This window comes from Stegostoma tigrinum, chromosome 26, assembly GCF_030684315.1.
Source record: "Stegostoma tigrinum isolate sSteTig4 chromosome 26, sSteTig4.hap1, whole genome shotgun sequence".
NCBI classification, from domain to species: domain Eukaryota; kingdom Metazoa; phylum Chordata; class Chondrichthyes; order Orectolobiformes; family Stegostomatidae; genus Stegostoma; species Stegostoma tigrinum.
Genome location: NC_081379.1, coordinates 5212449 through 5226445, shown reverse-complemented (window position 1 = coordinate 5226445; position 13997 = coordinate 5212449).

Genomic DNA, 13997 nt, shown 5'->3' with positions numbered 1-13997 from the left:
CCTAAAACACTAACTCAGTTTCACAGATGCTGTCTGGAGAAAGGCAAATTTTGTTTGCTGTATGTAGGAAACGAGGCAGCAAATGTGCACAGCAAGTTCCCAAATTAGGGAAAAATAAACACATCATTGGGTATTTGTCCAACTCCAGGCCTTTCTTTATCTAAATTATTTGAGTATTAAAGCAAAGAAAAAGCTTGCATTTTTGTAGCTCAAGACATTTATAAGTGCTTTACAGCACAATTCAGTGTTTGCAATTTTACCTCTAGGCAAAAGGCTCTGATTTCATGTTCCTGTTTTAGGGCTCAATAAGAAAAGTGCTTTAGACATGTCCGGTGGTTGTGAGAGGCTATTTTTCTTTTTTCCATGCCTAACTAAGTACTTTGAAAACCTAGCCATGAAAGTAATGTAGGAAATACAACAACCTTTATGTGCTCAGTAAAATCTTACAAACAGCAATATAATAATGACCAGAGCATCATTTCATTTGTGGTGTTGTTTGAGAGCTAAACAGGACACTGGGAGAACTCATCTGCTTAAAGTAGCTTCTTCAGATCATTTGCAACCCTGTCACGAAGCAGATACTGCTTTCATTTAACAACATATCCGAAAGACTGTACCTCCAACAGTGTAATGATTTCCCTCGGAGTGTCAGCTGTGATTCTATGCTCAGGTCTCTAGAATGGCTCCTAATTCTATGACCTTCTGTCCTGGGGCCAGAGTCTGATAGCACGATAAATGGCAGCAATGTAATTACGGTTGTAGAGTCAAGACTTGTGTCGACTTTCTCTAATTAACCCTGGCGTGAAGTGCAGTGTACCATCTGGGTTCTGTTGCTGAGCCAATGTTGAATTACATGCAGTAACCACATGATGGCACTGTGGTTCTTTCTTGTGGCGTTGCTCGATTGTGGAGATGCTTTGCAAATGCTATACACACAGGGTTAAGTAATTCAACCGCTAATTGCAAATATTCATCTTCAGACTGAGTTGTAAAACTTTAGTGGGCTCTAAGGCTCGCTGTAGGGTGGAAGGCGCTGCTAGGAAAACATCCTTCTGCTCTTTCTATAGCTTCAAACACATCCTGTTAGGTGACTTTCTCCTTTCAGTCACCGCTCTAATAATTGATAACATGAAAAAGTCAAGCATTTGTCCAGGTACAGGTGTGAATAGATGGGTAAAAGACAGAAGCTCAATCATGTGTAATTACTTCAACTGAAGGGCTTTTGAGAAATAATAATGCACTCTTCCAAAGAGTTTAAGAAATTGAATGGAAAACTTAGAGAAAATACAAGAGTCAGTTGTGGATATGAGTGGACTCTTATCAAAGGCAGATTGTTGACCTTTGTAAGCAGGACTCGAACAAATAAACTACCTTTACCCAAAACAGAACCTTATCTGCCACTATCAATTGTGGGAGTGCTGTTCAGTCTCAACCAGCAGCAAGTTCAGTCAGACATGACATTCAAACACAGATAGTGAGAGATATCAGGCACTGATGATAGATAAGTTTGTTCAGACTTCAAACACAAACTATACAGACTCAGTGTTAGTAACAGGTGAAAGTATCGGTGCTTGAATTCATTTAAAGCTTAAAAAACATGTTTAATTTGTCTTTCAGCTTATTTTTAAATTTGTTCTCTTCTCATATATGAATTAGTAGAGAAATGCTGTTGGAGAAATTGATGGGATTGAAAGCTGATAAATTCCTGGGTACTGATAATCTACACCCCAAAGAATTTAAGGAAGTGGCCTGAGAAATAGTGGATGCATTTGTGGCCTTCTTTCAAGATTCTTTACGGTCTTTTTTTCTCCCTTTATTCATTCAAAGGATGAGGGCTAGCCTAGCTCTGGACCACATGGTGTCTTGGGGCTTCGGATCAAACGTGGGCAAGGAAACCTTCTGCTGACTACCATGTACCGTCCTTCTTCAGCTGATGAATCGGTACTCCTCCATGTTGAACAACACTTAGAGGAAGAACTAAGGATGGTTAGGGCACAAACTGCCCTCTTGGTGGGGGATTTCAATGCCCTCCACCAAGAGAGCAGTTAAGAGTCAACCACATTGCTTAGAATCATAGAATCCCTATAGTGTGGAAACAGGCCCTTCAGCCCAACAAATCCACACCAAACCTCCAAGTGTCCCACCCAGAACCATCCTCCTGTAACCCACCTAATCTACACATCCCTGAACACTGCAGGCAACTTAGCATGGCCAATTCACCTAACCTGCAGATCTTTGAACTGTGGGAGGAAATTGGAGCACCCAGAGGAAACCCACACAGACACTGGGAGAATGTGCAAACTCCTACAGACAATCCCGAGGGTGGAATCAAACTCGGGTCGTTACAGCGGACGAAGTCTAGATGTGAGGGCTCACTGCTTTGAGAGCTAAAACTGTTCTTCTGCCCAAATCCATGTGATATTATCATATTGAACAATGTTTAATGCACACCTCAACATTAAACATTGCAGACCCTTATGCCCTTATACAGCAAATCCTAGGCACAAAACTGTGCTGGTTAATTCTTCCAGTCTCTGTAGTGTTGGCTATTGGCTTTGGCTATCTAATAGGAAACTCTTCTTCACAATTTCTTGCCTCAAAGTCCCCAAACCCTGCACAGCATACTTCAACCTCCTTTCCAAAATCCACAAACAGGACTACCCTAGGAAATACATCATTTCAGTCTGTTCCTGTTCCACTAATTTTTTTTCCTATCTCGACTCTATTTTTTCAAACTGTTCAGTTTCTTCTAACACCCTCATGATCCTTTGGCTGCTTTACGTTGGGTCCCAGTTCCCTGTCTGCAACTATCTCTTTTTCATCATGGATATGTAAGCTACATATCCATCTCCTATCAGGATGGTCTGAAGGCTCTCCACTTCTTTGTTGAAAGGAGACCCTGAACAGTTTCCATCCACCACCACCCTCTTTTGCCTGGCTGAGTTCTTTCTTGCTTTGAAGAATTTCTCCTTTTAGTTGTCTCAATTTCTTCAAGTCAAGGGTGTGGCTACAGCTTCCTGCATGGGTCCCAGTTATACTTATCTAATTGTGGGTGCAAGTGGAACATTCCTTATTCCAGCCCAATTGGGGGCCCTCCCACAACTCTTTCTCTGGTACATCGATAATATCACATCAGGACTGCTTTCTTCTTTTGTCTGGAATTGGAAAATTGATCAATTTTGCTTCAAATGTCCATCCGTTTCTCACTCTTCCTTGACTGTTTCTATTTCTGGGTATGAGCTAGCCATCAATTCCCATTAAAAACCACAGTAAGCTTGAGTATATTTTCTCACATCCTGCTTCCTTATTAGGTCTACATTCCATTCTCCCTGTTTTTCCCTCTCCAACACATCTGTTTCAGTTTCCGGGTATAGGTCATCCATATTCCAGTGGGATGCCACTGACATAACTTCCTTTCTCCTCACATGAGGAGACTGTCCCTTGTCACCATCTGTGGGGACAGGGTCCTCAGCACTGCCTGACACATCCCACGCTTCAGTGCTCTCAGCCATTCTCCTTCATCCAAAATACTAATAAGATTCTCCTTATCCTCATTTTGAATCTCTCTGATATCTGCATTTGGAAGACTCATGTTCTGCCACTTCTACCATCTCCAGCAAGATGCCACATGTTCCCCTCCTCTTACCTCAACCATCAGCATTCTCTGTGTGACATCCTAGACCACTCCTCCATCACTCCCAACACTTCCACTCCTCCCCCTCCCACATGGCACCTTTCCATGCAATAGCAGAGGGTACAACATTTGCCCGTCCATCTCCTGCTACACTTTCCTGGTGAAGCAATATCTTGTTTGTACTTCTTACAATCTAGCCTACATATGCACTTGCCTATTTCCTCTCTCCTATCCTGAAGGTACAGGACCTTCAAAGGGGCAACTGGTCAAGGCAGTGGAGGGGTTATCAAGTGACAGTCTTTGTGTAGCAAGGTAGAGCAGTCAGTGCCACCGAGCTGCTCAGCTGCATGGTAGCACTGTCTTTAAATAGGCTAGCACACTTCAAAGTACACCATATACACACACCCACATATGCACTCAGATGTACAAGTACTGCCCCACAGCTCCCCATCCAGGCACGTACCCCTTACACCTAAGGATAGACCCTGAAGTGAGACAAAGCCTTCCTGCAGATTGTGACTACATATCCTATCACATAAACAAACAAACAGCAGTAGGATGTACTGGGTATATATATATTTATGAATTAAACAAGTTTACAAGACAGAATTTTAATAGAGATGGTAGGAACTGCTGGAGAATCTGAGATAACGAGGTGTAGAGCTGGATGAACACAGCAGGCCAAGCAGCATCGAGATCCGAAACATCAGCTTTCCTGCTCCTCTGATGAACACAGCAGGCCAAGCAGCATCGAGATCCGAAACATCAGCTTTCCTGCTCCTCTGATGAACACAGCAGGCCAAGCAGCATCGAGATCCGAAACATCAGCTTTCCTGCTCCTCTGATGCTGCTTGGCCTGCTGTGTTCATCCAGTTCTACACCTTGTTATCTCAGAATTTTAATAGTTTGTCTTTTGAAGGGGCAGTAATTCACAATTGATAGTTCACTTCCACTGCCACTGATGGAAGGGTTACAAGCCGCAGCTGGACCAGGCGAAAGCAGCAACGATTCCTTAACGATTCCTTAAAGGTTTCCTATGATTGATCTAATTGACACTAAGATTTGGGGAAGATGTGCTTTTTTCAGGCTGGATTATAAAGTTCTTGCAGACACAACTGGAACCAAGATCAGTTACAACAGTAAATTGAAAGAATCTTTCTCTTTCCCATATCCAAACACCCAATGTCTACTCTAAAACGGTAAGAGCCCTCAGGCTATGAGGACAGAAAAGAAAAAGAGCTTCCTTTTGCTGCTGTCATGCAAAGTTCAAAAATGCTGGCTTACTATCAACAGGTTACTACAGTGGAGACATATTTTATGCAGTACACTGGAAAACAGAAATGTTTCATACCGGTGAATGTCAATAGCAGAGGATGGTTTTGATCCATCAACCTCTGGATTATGGGCCCAGCATGCTTCTGCTATACCACTCTGCTGAAGGGACTAGGCCCGAAATGTTAGCTTTTGTGCACCTAAGATGCTGCTTCGCCTGCTGTGTTCATCCAGCTCCACACTTTGTTACCTTGGATTCTCCAGCATCTGCAGTTCCCATTATCTCTGATACAGGTCTAATACCGGTGTCTCATTTGGGAAACACACATCAGCCAAAGTATAGTCCCTCCAACAGCTGGTTATACTGTCAATTTGGAGAATGACTGTCCATCATTAATCCACCAGGACTGGCACAAAGTGTTACATAATTCCACACCTTGGATTTGAGTTAAGTTCTGGCCCAGGTGGAAGCAGGTGTTATCATGGCAGAAGTCTTGATCCCAAATAGTAAACGAACCTATACACAGATGAAACAAAAACAGAATTATCTGATAGCAGCTAGGAAAACTGGTTTGTGTGCTGAAGATGGTTGGGGTAATGCCGAGTAATGGGGATGGTCAGTGGATAGTAGAGATAGAACTCATTCAGAGATAATGAAAGGGGTAGGCAAACAGAAGGATTGTTGACATTCAGCTTCTCTTCTATCTTGCCTTACTAAGGTAGCAGAGAATGGGTAGTCAGCGCTGAATGCAATCTGTGTGCTTACAGAACCAGGGCGTGGAGATGGGTGAAAAACATGAAAGGACACCATCAGGCTCTAAAGTTATTGAATTTGATGTTGAATCCTAGAGGTTGCAGGGTCCCCAAATGAGAGGTGGGTTCTTTGGTGGATTACTGCAACAGGCTGGAGACAGAAATGATGGTATGGGAACATCATGATGTGATGAAGTGGCAGGCATCTGGAAACCAGGAAAGAACATAGGTATCCTCCAGAGTGCTCACCCAGTCTGTGTTTCATCTCCACAGTTTTAAGAATTGTAGAAAGTCTACACTGTGGAAGCAGGCCATTTGACCCATTGAGTCCACATCGTCCCTCCCATAAGCATTCCACTCAGTCCCACACCCTCTGCTCTATCGCTGCAACTCTGCATTTCCCATGGGTAATCCACCTAGCCTGCACATCCCTAGACACTATGGGCAATTTAGATGTCTGATCCACTTAACCTGACCTCTGGGCAATTAGGGATGGGCAGTAAATGCTGCCTAGCTAGAAACACCCTCATCCTGCGAATGGTGTTTCCATCATTGAATGCCCTATTATCAATATTTTGGAGTCACCATTGATCAGAAACACAACTGGATTCACTGTACAAACACAGCAGCTACAAGAGCACGTCAGAGGCTTAGAATACTGCGGTGAGTAACTCACCTCCTTACTCCCAAAAGCCTGTTCATCACAAGTCAGGAGTCCCTTTGATGAGCTGAGATTCTGATGAAAAGTTAACTTTCATTCCCACAGATGCTTCCTGACCTGCTGAGTAATATCTTCTGTTTTAATAAACTCCCTGAAACAGCAGTGCAATAAAGGATCGGGTTTTCAGTTCTTAAGTGATGTTTATCAAAGAATTGGAGAGAACTTAGTCATTTTTGTACGGTGCTGCAGGATCTTTTACGTTCACTTGATGGGATAAACAGGGCCTAGGTTTAATATCTATCCTGAAAGTGTCTAACCTGACTGCAGCAAGCATTGGGACTATCGGGATACTTTTTTTGTGCTTAAGTGTCTGGAATGGCACTTGAACAGACTCAGGAGTGGAAGTTGAAATAAGAGAGAATGGTTTGCGTGCAGAATAATATTACCAGCCTGTAGTTAGCTTAAAGAACAGACCACACGTTAACCTATGAAGTAAGATTAAGGCTGTTAAGAGTATCTTGGGCAATTAAGACATTGACAACTTTCAAGATTTTCTGAGAAAGCCACAAAATCAATAGAAATCTTATATCAACTGAGTTCTTGTGAAAATTGAAACTTGCACATCTCAAACTGGTAACCCAGAGATAAATTGAAACTTTTTTGACAATATCTCAAGCTGCCTCAAATTGATGTAACATATCATTTTTCATTCACAGCAGTTAGCATAGCTCCATAACTGGCAGTCTCTTGCTGGATCTCCATTTTACTCTTATCGTTCTTCCATTTGTAGCAGTTTCTCCCTCCCATTTCTGCTTTTTAGGTGTAGCAAAATGGTATCGTGTGAATAGTTGTTGCAAACTTTGAACATCAGCGAGAAAGATAATCTTTGTATAAACTAAATCAATATAATCTTCATGTGTGTTAAAACAATCAGAGCAAAGCTTCAGTATATGGTGATGAGGCAGCTCTACTACAATTCATTAAGCTATACAGAACAGATTGAAATATATTGCCATAAAAACAATATATTGTATTGATTTGAGATATACTAAAATGAACTCTGGAGGGTGGAGTAGTAAGTGAATCTCAGCCTTAGCAGTTGCAGAATGGCTGTAAATGTGAATAAATGACTTTGATGGACCTGTACTCTTTGAAAATTGAGATTTGAATTGCTTTTCTCATCAATTCACGATTATAATGCCGGATTTTCATTTTGCTATCAACTGAGTCATAATTCTGTTGTGTTTACTGCAAGAATCTGTATTTTATGTATCAAGCAGCAGTGGGTGCTCAAAGGATCACATAAGGGAATAGTGCCTGCTTGAAAGTGCTGTTCTTCATATTGACTTCATATGATCGTGTTGGTTGAGGTGGACATTGAATGTCTCATAGAGCCGTTCTCAAGAGATGATAATTCTTGTTTGGCTTTAAACATAATTTTAAAAATGCTGCACTAAGGTTTACAGATACCTTTTACCAACAGAATTACAGATTCCCTACAGTGTGGAAGTAGGCCATTTGGCCAGTCGAGTCCATGCCAACCCTGCAAAGAGCATCCACCCAATCCCACGCAGCTAACCAATCCCTATAAACTTACATCTTCCAATGGCTAATCCAGCTAACCTGCACATACTTGGATTGTAAGAAGAAACCCACACAGCCCTGGGGAGAACATACAAACTCCACAGTCATTGATGCTGGATTGAGCCCAAATCCCTGGTGCTAGGAGACAATAGGTGCAGGAATAGGCCATTCGGCCCTTCAAGCCAGCACCACCATTCATCATAATCATGGCTGATCATCCACAATCGGTATCCTGTTCCTGCCTTATCCCCATAACCCTTGATTCCACTATCTTTAAGAGCTCTATCCATCTATTTCTTGAAAGTATCCTGAGACTTGGCCTCCATTGCCTTCTGGTGCAGAGCATTCCATATATCCACCACTCTCTGGGTGAAGAAGTTTCTCCTCAACTCCGTTCTAAATGGCCTACCCCTTATTTTTAAACTGTCCCTTCTGGTTCTGGACTCACCCATCAGCAGAAACATGCTTCCTGCCTCCAGAGTGTCCAATCCCTTAATAATCTTATACGTTTCAATCAGATCCCCTCTCAGCCTTCTAAACTCAAATGTATACAAGCCCAGTCGCTCCAATCTTTCAACATATGATAGTACCGCCATTCTGGGAATTGACTTCGTGAACCTACACTGCACTCCCACAATAGCAAGAATGTCCTTCCTCAAATTTGGAGACCAAAACTGCACACAATACTCCAGGTGCGGTCTCACCAGGGCCCTGTACAGCTGCAGAGGGACCTCATAGCTCCTATACTCAATTCCTCTTGTTATGAAGGCCAGCATGCCATTAGCTTTCTTCACTGCCTGCTGGCTTCCATTGACTGATGTACAAGAACACCTAGATCTCGTTGTACTTCCCCTTTACCTAACTTGACCTCATTTAGATAGTAATCTGCCTTCCTGTTCTTGCCAAAGTGGATAACCACACATTTATCCACATTAAACTGCATCTGCCATGCATCTGCCCACACACCTAGCCTGGCAAAGTCACCCTGTATTCTCATAACAGCCTCCTCACATTTCACACTGCCACCCAGCAGAAGACAGCAGTGCTAATCACTATGCCGCCCCAGAGTTGGGATTCTGGGTTTCATCAATACTGCTTGAAAACTGATTGACTGAAAATACATGAGAGTATCAGGATCAATCTCCTCAGAGATGGTAACATCCACTGCTTAAGGGTTTTAACTAGTAATCAGAGAGCCCAAATGGAGATCACAATAAGAAACTAAATATTTTGCTTTCTCATTATTCAGCTGTATTCTCCCACTGCTAGTTTTCTAGTCATCTGGACAGTGTAGAAGCAGAGCACAGGTGCATATGTACGCCATTTGGTCCTTCAAGTCTTCTGTGCCATTCAATATGATTATGGCTGATCATCCAACCCAGTCCCCTGTTCCAACTTTATCCCAATGTCCTTTCATTCCTTCAGTCCCAAGAACGATATGTACATCTGTCTTTAACATGGCTCAGTACAATGTGAGGTGGAGGCACACAGCATGTCAGGCAGCATCGGAGGAGCAGCAAAGTAAACATTTTGGGTCAGGAGTCTGAAACGTTGATTTTCCAGCTGTGTTCCTCCACCTCCACACTGTATTGACTCTGACTCCAGCATCTGCAGTTATTGCTATCTCTCTGTCTTGGCTTCTACAATTTCTAAAGGCTCACCAATCTTTGGGCGAAGAAACTTCTCTTCATCTCTGTCTTAAAAGGTTTACCCTTTATTCTTAGACTGCAACCCTTGGTTCTGGGCTCTCTGGTCATTGGGAACACCCTTCTGTGTTTTCCTGTCTAATCCTGTTCGAATTTTATAGGTTCCTATGAGATTTCCCCTCCCCTTCATTCATCTAAACTCTAGTGAATACAGTCTTAACCAATCCAGTCTCTCCCCATACCTCAGTCCTGCCATCCCTAGAGTCAGTCTGGTAAACCGTCTTTGTATTCCTCGATTGCTAGGAAATCCTCTCTCACAAGTAGAGAAGAAATTGAAATATTCCATCAAAACAAATCAACTTCAGTCACTTAACTTCATTTGCTACATGACAAGTACTTTGAAGTACCTAATTAGCTGTAAAACTCTTTTTAAATTTAACCTATTTTTCTAATCAATCTGCTCAGGCATGTTATTACATATCTCTGCACCAGGTGGGACTTGAACCCAGGTGTGTTAGTTTGGGAGTAGAGACACTACTACTGCACTACAAGAATCCCTAAATGTTACTGAATTCAAATTTCACTATCTGCCATTATGGAATTCAGACCCATGTCCTGCAAAAGATACCACAGAAGTGTGATCTCCTTTTGTTTGACAAGGTTTTCCATAATTAGACCTATGCTGGGAAAAGTGTGTATAAAGTTATTAAAAGTTAAATAACCCACTGATAATCATTAAGACATTGCAAATAGTCATCCAGTGGTTCCGGAACTACTGGAAAGAAAGAAGAAAACCTAAAGATGAAGCAGTTTTATTGGGGAAAGAAACAATCCACGAATCACTTGAACATTTGAACAACGGAACATTTTTCAACAATGCTCAGCTAATGAAAAGTGCAGCGCTTCATTAAAAAATTAAAATAGGAAAAATAACTTAAATTTAAGGATTGCCAACTGGCTTTCCCAGGGCACAGGAAACCCAGCAGGACACAAAACAGGAACCGACAGTTGAGCAAGACAAGTGTTTTTTACAGAATACCTTGTAGGTGAGGTTTGTAGCACCTGCCCCATTCTCATGATGGCATGCCACATCATCCACCTTCCACGATTGTTTTCTCTTCTCCCATTCACCAGGCTCTGATTCATCACTCATTCATCCCTCTTGATTCCTGTGTGTAGTCACAAATGTTGCTGTATTCTCCCACTGCTAGTTTTCTAATCTGACATTGGCCACCTTTCACATTACAAGGACCTGCTGTTAAATTTAACTCCCATGTCCTGAACATTGACAGGTTTTCTGCTGACTTCCATACCCTTCTTAATCAATATCAGGCTAAATATTTCAGTGAGTGGGTGTTCAATCTTGAGGAAAATGTGCCCCTGAAACTGGGTGAAAACAGCTAACAGTTATCTATTCAATGAAATTTAGATAATCTTCGGGATACACCTGCAGCAAGTACGATGTGAAGAGGATTCTGTTATTTTGCACCAGTAGTTCGTAAAGCCCCATCATTGGACTTTCCTAACTTCTTAGTCTCAGTCTATTGTAAACTAATTGACAGAGATTGATCACTGACCAGTCAACAACTCCACTGTTATAACATCATTTGACTAGGATGGTAGAATCTAGACATCAAAAGCTACATTGATGGTAGTCCCTTTTCTTCTAACATTTCCTGTATTTCTAACATTAAGGTGAGAGGTCTGCTCATCTTTGGTGAAAAGTTAAAGCAGTTTATTGCTATAAAATATACACATTTTGTTGAAACATTACATCTTGCATTTATCAGGGAAATTCATAAGAATAGCAAGTCAAGAAGAAACCAACATTTGTATTGTCAATTACGATTAATTAATTCCCATGCCAATGCCTCTACTGATCAGAGTCCATTTGTCAACCAGTCTGCACTGCCAATCAATATAAATGTTGATTTTATCCTTGAATTGAAGTCTTTTGAAGGGTCCTGTTAATTGAATGAGGAAAAGTTTTGATAAAAATGACTTTTATCAAATATATTCAAGTTCTCCACTGTGAAACAACTGTTTAAGGCTGTTCTTTGAACATGCGTTCAATATAGTTGCAATCAGGGAGAAGGTTGAAAGCAAAGAGCAATAGAGTGTTGAAATGCATGTCAGGAAGCTCAATGTGGTGCTTGCAGACAAAAACATTTCCACAAAGCAGTTACATAACCTGTGTTTCATGTTCACAGAATTAGCAAAATTTTTTTTTTGGTTAAGGTTTCATTCCCAATAGATGTTACCTGACCTGCTTAATGTTTCTAACATTTACTGTTTTGTAGTTTGCTTTTTGATTAATGACAATTTGAGAATGTAGGTATTCCAAGAAAAGTTGAAATTTTTTAACAGAGAATGATGATAATGGGACTGGTTGAAAAACAAAGAGTACAAGTCACCCAGGATAAACAGGCAAAATGTAACATATAAATAACAAGATATATAAAAATGTGCTTATGGTTAAGTATAAAAACTTGATGAATTGGATCCTTTCACTGGAATAGCTCATGAGTGCTTAACTTTTAAGACATTGGAGGATTAATGGAGTAAAATTGCTTCCAGGCAATCAATTCATAATTACAGGGCAATAATTTAGGATTTTATTGTAAAACCAAAGACATGAGATACATTTTTAAAAGAGAACTTGGAAATAACTACGAAGAATTACTTAAACAGAATCATCATTAATTGTCCAATTTCTTTTCAAATAATGTAAAGGGATATGCAAACTATTGTGGTACCACGCCTGTGTTCCTTCCTCTGAGCAAGAATCCCCAAGTTCAAGTCCCACCTATTCCAGAGGTGTGTAACATCATGTCTGAACAGGGGATTGATTAAAAAATATGTATAAAGGACATGTAAAGGGCTCTTATGGCACAAGGAGGTGTCCCTACGTTTAAGAGGTGTGTCATGACACATCTGAACAAGTCGATTAAAATCCATAAGAATATGGAGAAGGGACAAGAGATGCAATTGCAGCAGAGAATCCAATTGAAAAATTTGAACAAGCAAAGGCTTGATGTATTTTGGAAGATAAATATGATTTAGAACAGCAAAGCTGGATTACATATGATTCAGTGTCTTGGTTGAAATCAAGTCTTGTTCCTGATGTGGAACTGGTTACTCACTGTTACTGTTTGAAGTTCAGGTACAGATCGCACCGAAGTAAATAAATTGAAGCACCTCAATTAAATTCGAAGAGAAGTGCTGCTGAAGAACATACAAGTTACTTTACAATATTGCCCAAGTTGATTTATTGAGAACATGTTTGAAGAAATTTCTTCACGTTGAGTGGTGAGCCTATAGAAACTCTTCCACACAAAGCTGTTGAGGCTAAAACATGAAATGCTTTCAAGAAAGTTAACAGGTCTTACAGCTAAAGAGATCAAAAGGTATGGGGAGAGATAGCAGGAACAGGGTACTGAGTTGGATGATCAACTGTGATCATACTGAATGGCAGAGCAGGCTTGAAGTGCTGAATTGCCTGCTGCAGCTCCAATTTTCTACATTCTGCCATGCTTAACTGAGATTTTGCAATGTTTATATGAAGTGTGAAATTTGTAGTTGAGAAATGTTTCAGCATGCTAGGTTTTAAAATTTTTTCTTATAGATTCACAAAATTGTAGCTTGTTTTTAAATGAGTTGCTTCTCACACTTAAGTGCAATTTGAAAGGTTTGATATTTAATGTGCAATTTATCCATTGATGCATCATGTTTCACATTCAACTGAGTTGCAAATATTTGAAAATCTCTTGCAGTGCTGCTCTGAAGCACAGTTTGTGACTATGTAAGATTGATGAAGTTTACAAGTAATGAATTTTCTATTGACAATCCTGCAGTGTTCGCAATGGTTACAGCACAGATGGCTATCTGGCCCAATGCATCTGTGCTGGCTGTCTGCAAGATCAACTCATCTAGGCTCACTGTCCTGCCCTTTAGGTGTAAACTTGCTCTTTACATGCTTATCCAAGTTTTAAAAAAAACAACCCTGATTGAATCCGCTTTCACCACACACTTATCTAACCATTTGTGCCTAAGGATATTTTTCCTAATGTCGCTGTTGATTTTGTTGCCATTTACCCTAAGTCTGTGTCCTCTGGGTATTTCTCTAATCCAGGAGCATCATGGCTAATTGCAGCATTCTCTGCTGCTGTATTACCTTAGATCGACAAATGCAGCATTTATGCAGCAAATGCATAAATGTGAGCAAGACTGGGAACTCAATATTTCAGGAAACTTGATGCTACAGAAGAATAGGCAAAAATAAAAAGTAGGTGGGGTAGCTTTAAGGTTAGTATTAGTGTGGTTGTAAGTCGTGATGCAAGTGCCATAGATTATGATGGGAAATCAGTTTGGTGGAAAAAAGGAATGGCAAGGGCAAGTCCTGGATGGGAGTGAACAGTAGGCCCCTGAAGAAGTCTCAAATGTAGGA